Source organism: Rhinolophus sinicus, linkage group LG10 (assembly GCF_036562045.2).
Source record: "Rhinolophus sinicus isolate RSC01 linkage group LG10, ASM3656204v1, whole genome shotgun sequence".
NCBI classification, from domain to species: Eukaryota; Metazoa; Chordata; class Mammalia; order Chiroptera; family Rhinolophidae; genus Rhinolophus; species Rhinolophus sinicus.
In genome coordinates this window covers 110,420,511-110,435,820 of record NC_133759.1, presented here as the reverse complement: position 1 = coordinate 110,435,820, position 15,310 = coordinate 110,420,511, and the positions used below count along the sequence as shown (strand labels likewise).

The window sequence follows — 15,310 nt, the reverse complement described above, 5'->3', positions numbered from 1 at the left end:
GCCTAGCAGTGGGGCTACAGGTTGGGCCTATGTTCAATGTCAGCAGATAGCGCCACGCAGTGTTCAGAAGTGGTCGTTCCAGTTCACACTGCCGGGCGCGCACCCCGCCTGCCAGCCCTGCTTCAGTGCTGGTTGTTCCCATCCTCGCCGGCACTTGCTGTTGTCAGTCTTTCTAATTTTAGACCGATGGGTGAGCACCTGTCATAAGTTTGGGTATTTGGATGTTGACTTTTGGGAAGTGTCTGTTGAAAACTTTTACCCTTTTTTCTATTGAGATATCTGTCTTCATCGTATACATTTGTAGGAACTTTTTGTGTATCTTTAAACTCTCCCATTCTTGAACATACAGGTTGCATATATTTTCTACTCTGTGCCTTGACTTTTCACTCTTCCAATCATGTCTTTTGATGAGAAGGTCTTCATTTTACTGTAGCCCAAGTCACCCATCATGGTTAGTGTGTTTTGTTAGCTTCTAAGTAAATCTTTTCTGACCTCAAGTTCTTGAAGATGCTCTTCCATCATAACTTCTAGAAGCTTTCTTGTTTTACATTTGACATTTAGACTTTTGGTCCACCTGGAATTATTTTTTTTTCTACAGTGAGAAATAGGGGTCAAGTTTCAGTTCTTCCCACATATATTAATCCAGTTGATCTTACACCTTTTATTAAAAATACCACTTTCAATGGCATTATTTAATTTATTTATTTAAAATTAAAATGTTAATCTTGAGACCAGTGTAGAGTACCATGAAATTGTGAGAAATACTTCAGAGAGAGCCCACATACCTTTATCCAGTTCTCCCAGTGGTACCATCTCGCAAAACTGTAGTCTTGACAAGTGGGATATTGACAGTGACACAGTCAGACTCAGAACATTCCCGCCAACACAGAGGTCCCTCTTTTGGCCCTTTTATGGCCAAACTCAGCTCTGCCCCCCAACCCTGTCACTGACCCTGGTAACACTCACCTGTTCTGCATCTCTGTAATTTTGTCTTTTCAAGTGTGCTGCATGAGTGACATCACACAGTATGTGGCTTTTGGGATTGGATTTCTTTTCACTCAGCAAAATTTGCTGGGGAGTCATCCAAGTTCTTATTTTTTTTTTTTTTTTAAGATTTTATTGGGGAAGGGGAACAGGACTTTATTGGGGAACAGTGTGTACTTCCAGGATTTTTTTCCAAGTCAAGTTGTTGTCCTTTCAATCTTAACTGTGGAGGGCGCAGCTCAGCTCCAGGTCCAGTTGCCGTTGCTAGTTGCAGGGGGCACAGCCCACCATCCCTTGTGGGAGTCGAGCAGGCAACCTTGTGGTTGAGAGGACACACTCCAACCAACTGAGCCATCTGGGAGGCAGCTCAGCTCAAGGTGCCGTGTTCAATCTTAGTTGCAGGGGGCACTGCCCACCATCCCTTGCGGGACTCGAGGAGTTGAACTGGCAACCTTGTGGTTGAGAGCCCACTGGCCCATGTAGGAATTGAACTGGCAGGGAGCTCCAACCGCCTGTGCCACTGTTATGTTTATTAATAGTATATTCTTTTCTTAATTTAGTGACATTATTTTTTAACCTAGCCCCTCTACACGGCACACTGTCTATAGCGTGTATGCGTGTGTGTGCATACATGCATACATGTGTGTGCTTGCAAGAGTGAGTGTGTAAGCACAGTTTCAGCGCTCTACAGGACCTTAGTCACTTTCCAGTCATCTAATGTGTCTGGGTTGAGAGCACAGAGGGACAAGTGAGGGGACCAAAGGATAGAGGGACACATTGGGAAGAGCATAGATTCCCAGCTCAGTCCCCACAGCCGTGGGTTGCTAAGGAACCGTGGATATATTTTGGGGTGTTTGGTTGTCCTGGGATCTGCTGAGGGCTCCTCTGGGCAGGCCTACTCCCACCTTAGCTCGTGGCTGGAACCTGGTGCAACACAGACCCTTGATAAGCTATGGAATTGGTGGCAAGGGAAAAATGTAGCCTGTGCCTCTCATTTTAATCATTTTGTTGAGTCCCCTAACTCCATTGTCCATTCGGAGTCCTCTGAGCCACCAGGTTTCCTGGTGTGGACCAATTGCAAGTCTCTGCAGTCATGTGCCCATTGCAGGAGAGTATGAGGTTCCTGACCAGGCTCACGCGGCCCTGAAGCAGGGTCAGCGGGGTGCGTCCCTCATCCCTTAGCTTTGCTTGTTCCCAAGAGACCTAGAGCAGGGGAAAGGAGCTCTTTCCCAAGCAGGCAGGGCTCAGAGCTATAGCCAGTGACAGAATGGGTACTGCTTGAGCTGTTTGAGCACCTGCCATCCTGAAAAGCATACTGGGTCAGGATTTGGGACCTGGGCTCTAGGCCTGGTCCAGAACTGGCACATTGCATGCTTGATATATTCTTTATATGTCCATAAATGGGTGGGTAGATGGGTAAGGTGGTGGGCGTATAGGTGGATGGAAGGGGGATGGATGGATGGATGGATGGATGGAGGGAGGTGGATGGATGGATGGATGGATGGATGGATGGTGGATGGATGGATGGATGGATGGTTGGTGGATGGATGGATGGATGGATGAATGGATGGATGGTTGGTGGATGGATGGATGGAGGGAGGTGGATGGATGGATGGATGGATGGATGGATGGATGGATGGATGGAGGGAGGTGGATGGATGGATGGATAGATGGATGGTGGATGGATGGATGGTGGATGGTGGGTGGATGGATGGATGGAGGGAGGTGGATGGATGGATGGATGGATGGATGGTGGATGGTGGATGGATGGATGGATGGATGGATGGTTGGTGGATGGATGGATGGAGGGAGGTGGATGGATGGATGGATAAAATGGAAAATGGATAATAAAAGGATAGAGGATGAGAGGTGAATCAATGGATGGCTGAAAGTTGGATGAATGCATGATAGGTAGATATACACACAGGGATTGGAAAAAGACAATGTCAGTATGGACAGGGGCTTGGAACAGATGTGAGTGTGGAAGACCCCAGCTCAGGAGGCTAATGTCATCAAATGACAGATGGGGACACTGAGGCCGGACAAGTGTCTTGCTCAGTCAAGCTCGTAGAGCCAGGGAGGAACAGAACTGAGGCTTGAGCCCCACTTGGCCTGAGCCCAAATGCAGGTTTCCTTTTACCACTTCACCCCCAGAGGCGGAGTCTAAACCAGCGGTGTGTCTTCTGTGGGCCTCAGGTGGGCAGTGAGAGCTGAGGGGTTGTGGAAACCTGCGTGGACGGCGGTTTCCCCAAGTGCCTGTCTTGGCCCTGCACCCAGGGTGTTAACCAGGCTGTGTCCAAAGGCTGGCCAGGGAGCCTGGGAAATGTTTACCTTTGAGAAATGGACCTTCACTGCTCATTAGGCCTCAGCGGTGTGGCCTGGCGCCGTGGGTGGCCGGGATGCAGGGAGATGCCACCACATGAAACCACTGAAGTGTTTAAAGACCACTTCTGCGTTCCAGACCAGCAACATGTGCCTGTGAGCCCAGCACGACTGGCCCTGGCTGGGTGGCACACAGGTGCCCACGGCACCCAGATGGCAGGGTGGCTGGCTGGGGTGGTGCCGGCACCAGGGAGTCCTGTTGTCCCCACTGCATGCAGTGGCCGATTCTAGGACAAGCCCTCCTGGTGCCTGACATTTCCTGGCCCTGTGACCTTAGACAAGCCACTTCTGACTCTGGGCCTCGGTTTCTCCACTTGCACCGTGACCTGATTGCCAAGTGGGAGGCAGAGTGGAAGTGGAAGCTGGTTTTCAGCGACTGTGAAGGGTGGGCAAGGGCACTGTTGCCGCTTGAGGGTGTGGGGTCTTTCTCATGGGGTTGCCCACACCCGCCTCCCCCAGTGCTGCAGCCACTCCTTAACCCCAGGGCTGGTCACTGGGGTCCAGACAGCTCTGTGCACCTGACCGGCCAAGACTGGGCTCTCAGAGGACCCGGGTAGCCCCGTTAGTGGCTGCAGGGACAGGCCAGGCTGCTCTGTGGGCCTGGGCTGAGGCCCCCTCCCTCTGGCCTCGAGTCCACTCATGGTCCATCCTGGGGGAGGGCCCTTGGCAGGGAGGTGAGGGTGGCCTGGGGCCGGGAGCTGGGGTAGGGGTGGAGCTGGGGAAGAGGCAGCCAAGAAAAATGGTTGCTAATCAGCGGAGGCGGCCACGATGCTGTAAACATGGAAAATCCATCACATTAGCGGCTTCTCATTGTGGGTATTAGATGCAGAGTCATAAACAGGAAACGCTCGGGGCCAGGGACCTCCTGGCCCAGGCTACAGCTGCCTCTGGCTGGGTGCAGGGGGCAGGGGAGGCTCTGCTGGCCAAGGAAGTTTTCGGGATTCTTGATGCCCTCCTGGCCCTCCCCCTACCACTCTTCACCAGCTCTGGAACTTTCTGAGGGCTCAGTGACCTTGGGCAAGTTACCTTCTTTCTCTGAGTCTCTATTTCTTCCCCTGGAAATTGGGGAAAGCTTCCTGAATTCCTGCCTCATAGAGCTGTGGATTAAATCAAAGGAGAGAAGGGAAAGAGGCATCCACTGCCTCCTGACACCCGCCGTAGCGGACAGTGGTCAGCGCCTGTGTGCGGTCTGGCTGGGCCACATGCACCCCGGATGATGTGTGCTTGTGGGGCTCATGTCCTGCTGTGAGACCGCGCAGCCCGTGTGGATTGGCAGCTGCGTGTGTGTGTGCACATGTGTGGACATGGAAGCTGTGCATAGGTGTGGGCACCCCTGTACACCTGTGTGCACAGCACGTGTGGACACTGCAGTGGTGCCCACAGCCCCATGTGGACACAGGTGTGCCCAGCTCATCCCCATGGCAACCCCAGGCACGGAGCAGGCATTGGGGAGATGTGAATTGGTGTGACAGGTAGGGCACACGTGATGGGCTCCCTGGAGGTGGCCCAGCCAGTAGAAGAGGTGAAAGTACTTCCCCTCGCCAGCAAACCCCTGTGAGCAGGACTGGGTGTGAAGCATTGAGTGTGTGCACCTGGCCGGGTCCGAGCAGCATGAGCAGCGTGTTCGTGGGCCCAACACCCCAGAGTGGTGCCCCTCCCACTCTGGAGAGGGAGATTGAGGCCTGAAGCAGCTTCGGCCGCCCACCCCGCCAGCCCTGCCCGGCAGACCCTGGCCTGTTGCCTCCTTCAGGGAGTGGGATGGTGCCTCCTGTGGTAGGGTGCCCTTGCCTTGAACCTCCCCGCCTCTGCCAGGAGGCTTCCCTGCTCCCTTTGCTGCAAGACCAGGCAGGCCCAGCCCAGCTTCTCCCCCTGCACTGGCCTGTGAAGTCATCGCTCAGCCACAGGTTTCCATGGCAACCGTGGTTCCGTCACAAAGGGCCTGGGAGGCTGGAGGGAGGGAGGTGAGGCCTAGAAGGGGATTCCAGGCTTCTCAGTCGCCCACAGCCATGTGCTGTGACACTGGAGTGGGTCCCCCACGGCTCTCTCAAAGGAGGTGGCCCCCAGCACTCAGACACCCACCCACCCAGTTGCAGAGACCCTCGAAGGGTGGAGGGCACAGACACGAGGCAGGGACACTGACACACTGTCATGGTCACCACCCCTGGTTCTCCCGACTGCTCTGTGCCAAACTTAGACTAGCTTTGAGGGCCGCCTGCTATGTACCTCCCCAGGGCCACTTCGGTCCCATGGGACCACTGGGCAGCTGCCCCTTTGGGGAGAGGCATTGGAATCCGCACTTGAGATTCGGTGTCTCATCGGAACTACGTAAGGTCCTTTCCAGAGAAAAATCAACCTTTTTGTCACATGGAGGTGGGGCCTCTGCAAGACTGTCTCCCTGACTCTAGCCTCCTGTAAGCCAGGGGTGCAGCAGCTGGCCCCTGTGCGCTCCTAGTGCCGGCGGGGTGGGGGGGACACACCTGCATCTGTGTCCCTCACTCATCCTGCATCACAGACAGTACAGTGCACCTTGTGGCTAAGGCCATCAGGGTCTGCGTGCACTTGACATTCGAGGGAGGGACTGGCCCCATGACTGCAACCCCCCACCGCCAGGCCAGGGCTGTGACGCTCTGCTTCAGCTCATCAGATCCACTCACACACTCCTGCTGACACGGGGTGGGGGGGACCCTTCACTCCCTCCATGCTGGGCAAGCCCCGGGCCCTGGTCCAGAGTGATGGGGACCCCACTCGCCCTGTCCAACCCTTCCCAACACCAGCCCACATCCGCTCCCCTGAGCCACACACTCAGGGTTCAGACACCCAGGTGGAGGGCAGGAGCAGCCCATGACACAGGCCCACACAGGCCCAGGCCCAACCCCGCCTAGAGGCAGAGGGGTGGACACAGCCCCGCCATGGCCCCGCTTTGAAAGCCTGGATGCTTTTGGCTTAACTGATTCCCATTCATTCATTCATTTGTTCATTCATTTATTCATTCACAGATGGTCACTCAGCAGATCCTGGGCCTACCCCGTGCCCTGAGCTTGCAAGACAAAGTCTGTGCCTTATGAAGCGTACATTTATTAAATACCTACTGTGTGCTAAGCCCTGTGCTGGAGAGATGCCAGGGTACAGCAGTGAAGGAAACAGACATGGTTCTTGCCCTTATAGAGCTGACAGTCCAGTGGGGGTGACACAAACAAGCAAAGTGAGGAAAATGCTACAGAGCCAGGGCTCTGCAGAATTGGCCATGGGTGACCTGCTGGCAGCTCCTGGTGGCTCCTTTAGGTGGGACAGACTGAGCTGCTTCTCGGAGGAGGTGGCACTGCTATCCAGGCTGGGGTCCAGGGCTCAGCCCCCTCCCCTACCCACTTTGATACTTTGCAGAAACCACTATCCTCTCTAGTCTGGCCTCCCCGCAGGGGTGGGTACTGTGTGTGTGTGTGTGTGTGTGTTTGTGTGTGTGTCGGTGTGTGGGGGAGAGTTTGCTATAAGTGAGGGTGAGAGGACGGATGGCATTCCTCCTGGCAGAGAGAGAGGTGCGAGTTAGGTTCCAGAGGGGGCAGTGGGGAGGGTCTCATGCTCATGGTTCCAGCCAGGACACAGGTGAGCCTGAGACCCGACAGTCCTGGGATGGCTGCCTCTTTTGCCCCCACCTCTACCACGGTGGGTATCTAGGCTGTTGAGAAGTCGTGTGCAGGAAGGAGGCTAAGTGAGCCCTCACTGCCCGCCCTGTAGATGGAGCTGAGTACCTGGGAGTGGGGGAGTGTTGGGGTCTGGGGTCTGTCCCAGTTGCCCTCCCACTGGCCTCAGGGGCCTCAGGCTGTTTCTTCCACTTCAGAAGGGCTCCCATCTCCCCTGGTAGCACGAGAAAATCAGAGCCGCACACCTACAGTGCTTCCTCTCGGTGACCCCCCGCCCAGCCCTGTAGTCCTGGGAATGTCTCTTTCCCTCTTTCTTATCGGTGCTGCCTGCTCAGGCGGGAACACGGTGAGGTGTTTGTCATCGCTCAGCAAACTCACCTGAACAGATGTTGCTTGGGCTGGGAACAGGGGTGCAGAGAGGAGCCCACAGGCCTCCCTGCCAGATGCCTCGGTCCCCCAGGGAGGCCACCTGCAGCGAAGGGGACTGCTGAGCAGGGTGGTAACTGCTCAGGGAGTTATGTTTTGCTCCTCAGTTTCCCCATCTGTAGAATGGGTCTAAGGACAGGTTCACCTCGTGGGGCTGGGTGAAGGGAAATGGGAAGTAAGTCCTGGAATGTAGTCGGTGCTGTGTGAACTGTCACAGCTGCCGTCACCATCATCACCATCAGTGCTAGACTAGTGGTCAGTGGGTGTGGAAAGGGAGGGGGGACAGGGACCCAGATGGCTGGATGCTGCGGCTGGTCCAGGTTTCCTGCGAGGGCAGCCTGGATGCCTGAGAAAGGGATAGGAGTCCCTGGACAGATGGCAGGAGGGTGTGAGGGATGCGGCGACTGTCCAGTGTGCCCTGCGCAACTGTTCCAGGCTCACCTGGACACTCCACATTTGTCTAGATGCCGTTTTTATGTTGTGCCTGCGATGGACCATCTCACCAAATTCTTAGCCGGTTAGAGTCCAAGGGAACCTCAGCCTTCATTTCATAGACAAGCAAATTTCCAGCCTCATTTTCATATTTCTAATAAGCAGTTATCAAATGTACGGCTCTCACAGCGCAGCAGGTCCGTGCCCTCTAAGCACTGCTGTCGCCCTTTGCTGCAGTTTCCTTCCCCTGCCTTGCTCCCTTCCAGCTAGCTCTCTGTGCTGGGCACATGGCAGGCAGCTCAGCTCCTGTCGGCGAGGAGAGCAGGTGGGGGTCCGAGCCAGTGCCAGCTTCAGCCCAGGTTCCCAAAGCGCCAGCCAGCCTGGCACCCGAAGTGCCTAAAACAAAATTAGCACAGGGCTTTTGTTTTGGCCTGGCATTTCATTGGGTGTACTAGCATGTTATTTCTTTTGCAATATCAAAAGCCATATGTGTATATATCTCCTCACTATAGAAAGTTAGGAGAGTGTGGAAGGAGGAGAGGCGAACTGTGGTTCCACCCCGAAGAGGAGCATGTCAACACTTCAGAGAATTTCCTTCTGGGCTCTTCTTTTGAGGATGAGAGTTTGTGACAGAGGTGGCATGGCCCTTAAAAAAATTTACAACAAATTGAAGTATAACTGACATACGGAAAACTTCACAAAGCCTCAGGCACTGCTCACTGAGTTTTGCACAAGGCGTAACCAGGTCTGGGTCAAGAGACGGGACGGCCCTGAAGCCCCCTGGCCTGTCTGGTGCCCGCGGGGCCTGTAGGTCCCGGGGCTCAGCGTGTCTTGGTTCCTTGCCGCAGAGTCTGTCGGCCTGTGCCACACCGTGTGAGGACCTGGACGTGTCCAGCCCCCGGGGCCTCCCGGCGCTCCTTGCTGCCCACGGCCGCCTCTCCTCCTTCCCAATCACACTGCCAGCACCTGAGCCAGGCCTCCTGGGCGGCTGTTTGTGAATTTGACTCAAATGTAATCACAGCACATAGTCTTCTCTGACCTGGGTCTTTGGGTCGACGTGATTTGGGGGGACTCTGTCCACTCATTGTGGGTTGTGGTGCTCGTTCATTTCCATTGCTGTAGAGATTCCACTCCAGCTCCAGGGTCGCTTCCAGTTTGGGGCCATGATGAACCTCTTTGCATCTGTTCTGTTGCATGTGTTCAAGTCCATGGTTCACACTGGTGGGATCCCGATGCTGTTTCCCAGCGTGGTGGGGTCGTGTCGGGCTCCAGGGCACAGCGTCATCGCCTGTGCCACGCGTCTCCCAACATGAGACTCACTAGACTTTGAAGCTTCTGTCTTTACAAAGCTGAGTGTCTTTTATGGTTGCTTTGTTTTCTGGCCATCGGCCAGGGTCTCGTCTGTGGAGTGCCTTTTCAAGACCTTTTCCCATTTTATTATTGAGGTGTCTGTGCTTTTCTCACTAATTTATAGGAGTTGTTTATAGATTCTGAATAAGATAACATTCCCTCAGGATAGGTAGAAGGTGGCTATCTTCTGTTGTTTGTGGCCTGTGTTTTCATTATTTTTAAGAGCAGAAATTCATTATTTTTATGTAGTAAAATTTATCAATATATTCTTGTGTAATATATTGGCCTATATATTATCTTCTAAAATATATTGTTCTTTTCCCAGCTGTCTATAATCAACCTGGTATTGATTTTGCATGTGGCGTGAGGGAGGGGTTCTAGTTCACTTTTGGCCCATGTAGATATCTAATTTATTGACAAGGCTCTTCCTTCCCAGTGATTTACTGAGCTTCCTGTGTCGTATCAAGGGTTGATTCCTACGTCGCTTCCTGAGTTTTCTGTTTTGATCCTTGGGTTCACTTCTCTGACCTTGTACCAAGACCACACCATCTCCATTACCATAGCTGTGTAACGAATTATAATTGTCTGATAGAGTAAAAGCATTTCGGGCTTGTCTCAGGCCACACAAATGGGAGAATCGGCTTGTCAAGTCCCACGAAAAGAAAAAAATCTTCTGGGATTTTGATTGTGATTACATTGAATCTACAGATCAACTTGCAGTGTTGACTTGAAATGTGCATTTTCGACTTACTGCAAACATATAGAAATCTACTCTACACTTGTATATGGATTTTACGTTCACAGCTTGAAGCTGTGTGATTCATTACTGTATTTGTACATCCTGTGGGATTTTTATGTACACAGTCGTGATAGCTGTGAATGACTAGAGTTTTGTTTCTTCCTTTCTGAATTGTATCATTTTTATTTCTTTTTCTTGCCTTACTGCACTGGCTGAGTATTGAAAAGAAGTGGTGGTAGCAGGAACCCTTGTGTTGGTCTTGATCTCAAAGGAAAAGTTTTGGTTTTACCACTAAGTATGTTGTCTGCTGTAAGCCATGCACATTTGAGGAATTTTGATCTGTATTTCTTTCCAAATGACTTTCCAAAAGAATTTTGCCAGTTTTACCATAACCTTACCAGCACTGGGTATTATCTATTTTTAAAGGTTTTATTTTTTGGTTGTTTTTGCTAGGTCATGGTTTATTTGATGAGCCTAAATGTATTTTTTTAAATGTGCATTTCCCTGATTATGCAAGAGGTTGAACATTGTTCCATATATTTTTAACCACTTGTATTTTGTTTGTGTCTGTTCTTCTACTCATTTGTTTATACGTTGTTGGTGTTTCCCTCATCAATTTGAATGAGTTTGTTACATAATGAAGATAGTTATCATTTCTCTGTTACAATTGCCATGACTATTTCCCACTGTATGTTGTATATCTTTTACTTTTTGTTATTTTTTATGGTCCTTTTCCTTATTTTTATATGGTCAAGTCTGCCTCTTGTTTCTTTTACAATTTATTCTATTCCTCTGGAGCTCGGAAAGCCTGTCTCCCTCCTGAGGACTGATAAATATTGAATTCTGTTTTCATCTTGCTCTTTTTATTGCTTAATATTTCATATTTAACTGTTTGCTGCCTCTGGAATTTGTGGGGCTGTGGGGTGTGAAGAAAGGAGTTAATTACTGCTCAGAATTTACCAGGGAAAGGGGCCTTACCTGCACTTCAGAATCTCGGGGCTCTGCCTCGCCTCCAGCCTAGGCCAGTGGGAAGCGATTAGGGGAGGAGGGAGGTGGCTGCCTGCAGCCAGCGCGGGAGCTATGGAGCTGTAACTACCATCAGGACAGTCCCCTTCGCTGCCTCTGCCTGACTTTAAATCAAAAGCAAAGATCTGTTAGCCCAACTTAGCAATATCCTGGGTAACCTTGGGCAGGTCTCGTCATGTGTTTGGGCCTCAGTTTTCTCATCTGTGAAATGGGGCTAATGACACCTGTCCTGAGTTCTGTCACCAGGGGTCAGTGCTTTGGGGGCTTTTGCCCTAAAAAAAGCACAAACAAATCCTGGCTCATGTTTGTGACCTTGGGCAAGAGAGCCTCAGTTTCTCCGTCTGGAACCCAGACATAGTAATAATGTAGTTCCAACCTCATGGGGCTCTGGGAAAATGCACGTGGCATTTAGTGAGTCTGCCAACCACACGGTACTACAGTGATGGCTTTGCTGTTATGATCCTTGTTCAGGAGAAGGGGTAGCCTCCCCAGGGGAGGGGGTTTCCTGTGTTGCCTCTGGGGGGGCCCAGCCCAGCTGTGATGGGGAGGGGGGAGGGGAGAGAATAGGGAGGGGGTAGGGGGGCCATGGGATGCTGTGCAGGGCCACCACCCTCTCCCAGCTCCTGATGGGGGTGGGGGCAAGCCCCGTCCCCACCTCACCCTGAGACTGAGCTGTGGGGGGTGGGCATGCAGAGCCCGGCAGCTGCTTCCTGACCCAGAATTCATAGTACACACACACGCACACACATGTATACACACATACATACGCACACTCATATACAAACATGTGCACACATACACATCACATACACACTCAAATACACGTGCACACATAAATACATACACATACACTGAAATACACGTGCATACACATGCACACACATATACACACATAAATATTTGTACACACACATATATACACTCAGTACAAACACTTGCACACACATCCATATGCACACATAAATACATGCACATATACACACACTTTACACACAGAAACAGACATGAGTCATGCACTCACAGACCTTGCACGCATTGGCTTGGCTCAGAACCAGGTGGGGAACCCCTGCGCCCAGGAAGGCTGCACCTACTGCAGCGCCTGGGGAGAGGTGGGCCTGGGGGCTGTGTTCCAGGCAGTGGGCTAGGCCCTGCAGTGAGGCCACGTGGAGCCTAGCAGAGTTCTTGGCCCCAGAGAGGGCAGCCCTGCTTGTCCCATCAGGGTGGTTGGGAAGTGACATTGGAACTGGGCTGTGACTGACGAGAAGGAGCAGCCGTGGGTAGACCTGGGAGAAAGGCTTCCAGGTGGGAGTGTGATCAGGTGCAAAGTCCTGAGGTGGCCACGTGCTGGGGGGGGGATGAGTTAGAAAGGGCTTGGAGTGGTTGAAGGACAGAACCTGGAGGAGAAGGGGCATAGCCTGAGGTGACAGGTAATGGGGGCACACCTGCAGCGCCCCAGAGCAGCCAGCAGCAACCCATTTCACAGATGGGGTGCGTGGCTTCTGTCAGTCCAGGCCCACATAGTGGGAGAGGTTGTCCAGACAGAGGGCAGTGTCTTCCTGCTCTCTGGGGCACCCCTCTGTCCCTGGGGCACCCCTCTGTCCCTGGCCTCAGTAGGCAGGCTGGATGGAGACTCTGGTGGGTGGGGCTGCACAGCGGATGCAGCTGCGGGGAGGCCGGGCTGCTGGCTTCAGCAGGAGCCCCTCCCCCTTCTCGCTAAACAATCATTGCACAAAATATGCAAATGGTATAATTACTGTTATTTGTTTTGCTGATATAAGTGTTTGAAATGCAAATGTCAAGTTTGGGCACTCTCATTTTCCACCCCTCTTACCCCGATTTCAAGTGGAGGAGCGCTCCCATCCTAGAAGGAGGAGGAGGATTTGGGGTGCCCTTCCCCCTGCGGACACCAGGGGAGCCCGCTCGGCTTTGCTCCCTGACAGCTGCGGCCTCCACCGCGTGAGGGGCACCGCATAGTGGGGGCAGAGCCCTTGCCCAGCTGCACACAGTGCCAGAAAACGGAGGCCTCACACCCTCCCCCACCCTAACATGTGATCTGGGACCCGTCACTTGGCCTCTCAGGGCCTCAGTTTACCTGTCTGTGTCATGGGATCCACCAGCCTCTGGAGCTGTCCTGTGTCTGGGCCTCAGTGCTATTTGGTCCCACAACAATTCAATTAATGGACTTGGGCTTCAGTCTCCCTCCTGTGGCATTCTGGCACAGGTGCATTCTCATCTGTGAAATGGACACTTAGAGGCCCCAAATGATCTTTGGGGCCCAGGTGAAGCCCCGAACATCACTATGCAGCTACACTTTCCAGGGTGTTTCGTCACCTTTGACCCCTCCAGCCCAGGTGGTCTCTGAGGCTTTTGGGGCTCCCTGGCCTATGGGTTCGGGCATGCCTGGGCTGTGACCTGGTGAGAGGTGGCCACTATTGTCTCTTTTCAACAGGGGGGAAACTGAGGTGCAGCATTCCAGGGCTTGTGGAGGTCACGCAGTAAGCGTGTTTCTCAGATGCCAGCATCTGCCACCTGGTTCGCCCGCCCCCATCCCCCTGCCGCGTGGGCAGGCAGGCCGGCTCCCTTTCCAGTGACCTCCCCCCAGCCCCACCCCAAGCTGCTCCGTCTTCATGTGCCGCCCCGGGGACACACCCCTTGATTTCAGGTCACCAGCTTCAGCGGATTCCACCTGTCGTGGTTCTGCAAATCCGTCGTGGGCATGGCTGTGCAGACCTGCGGGTTTCCAGTAGTAGTGTCAGTGCCACCCTCAAATGGTGTGATCACCTTGATTCCTGTAGGCGTGCAGCCGTGCCAGGCCCTGCCACTCCACCCACCCCACCCCCCAGGCCCACAGACAATCTGGGGAGCTGGTGGCTCCCACCAGGGCGGCCCCTGAGTGATGCTTTAGATCTGCCAGCTGGGGAAAGAGGGTGAGAGTGGGCCCCAGGGCTGTCTCTGGCCTGGGGCCCCTTTGTGGTTAACCCCTTGGGCCGTGCACTGGCAGCTGCTGGGCAGGACCTGGGGGGTGGGGCTGGGCTGAAGTTCAGTGGGGCTAGAGTGGGCATGTAGGGTACCCCTGCCCACATGTGCCTGTGGAGAGCCGTGAGTGTGTGCACATGTGTGTGCATGCACGTGTAATCTGTGGGTCTGCAAGTTATGCTGAGAGAGTGGAAAGCCCTGGGCAGGTGACCAGCATGTGAGGTGAGGACACTGAACTCACTGGCAGACCGAGAGGGACCGCTGAGATACCTGTGGGGTGGCCTGGCTTCTGCTCATACGCATGGGGGCACGGGGCCTCCTCATTCGTTCTGCCTCTGGACAGCTTGGCTGGAGAGCCTGAGAGGAGCTGGGGTTGTCAGGGGGACCAGGACCCGGGAGACGAGAGCAGGCGTTGCTGGGCCGACAGCAGGAAGAGGGCCCTCCAGCAAGCGCACATGTGGGCAACGGCCTGGACATAGGAGGGACAATGGCACCTGGTCCCTGGGCTGCAGCTCGGCCTGGAGGCCTCCCCCCAGGCCAGGCTGGTGGGGAGCTTGGAGCTCCCCATGATCCCTCCATTTTCATTCTAATTACCTTTTCCAAGACAGGTTCAGCCTCATTAGCATATTCAAATACAGACCATCATTATTTCAATTAGCTGTTAAGTAATTAGCTTTAATTGATGAGCATTCCCCCCTTCCCCACATATTTTTTGGTTATTTACATCCGCTTCTAACCAACAATTTTAGGTAATTACATGCCACTCACTCATGTATTTGTGTGCATGGGCACACACACATTCACACACACACTCATACACACACACACACATACATTCACACACACACACACACACACACACACACACACACACACACACACACTCTCATACACTCTTCCTCGCTAGACAGGTTCCTTCTCGCCTTTCAATTCCTGCTCCCAGCCCAGGAACCCGGGGCGAGTGGATGTGCGGTGCAGGTGGTGCCCTGCCCTGCTCCTGCCCAGGCTCCGGAGGGTCCTGCCTGGCTATAGGGGCTCAAGGTGAACCAGAGCCCCCCAACCTTGCTCCCAGAATCCCTCTTGTCCCCAAATGCCATCACCTCTGGGCACCCCTTCCTCCTTCCCCCATCTGGCCGTGCCACCTTGAGTTTTAAATTATGTGCCTGCAGTCACGCATGCAGAGCGTGGTGGCATCACGGCTCCAGGCTTTGTCCAAACATGGCTCCGTCCTATGTCTCAGCTCTGTGCCCCTGGGAAGAGGTCTCCCTTCAGCCTGTTTCCTGTCTACAAAATGGGGGGCAAGTGAATGAAGAGGGAGTGTGAAAGGAGGTGATGCCTAGATAGTCCTCAGCACCAA

At 53.3% G+C, this 15,310-nt stretch overlaps 1 long non-coding RNA gene across 3 annotated transcripts in view; it reads left to right on the top strand.

The window, feature by feature from the left end:
• Positions 1-15,310, top strand: part of LOC109455710 (protein ELFN1) — a 64,989-nt gene that overhangs the window by 16,829 nt on the left and 32,850 nt on the right. The window lies entirely within an intron of this gene.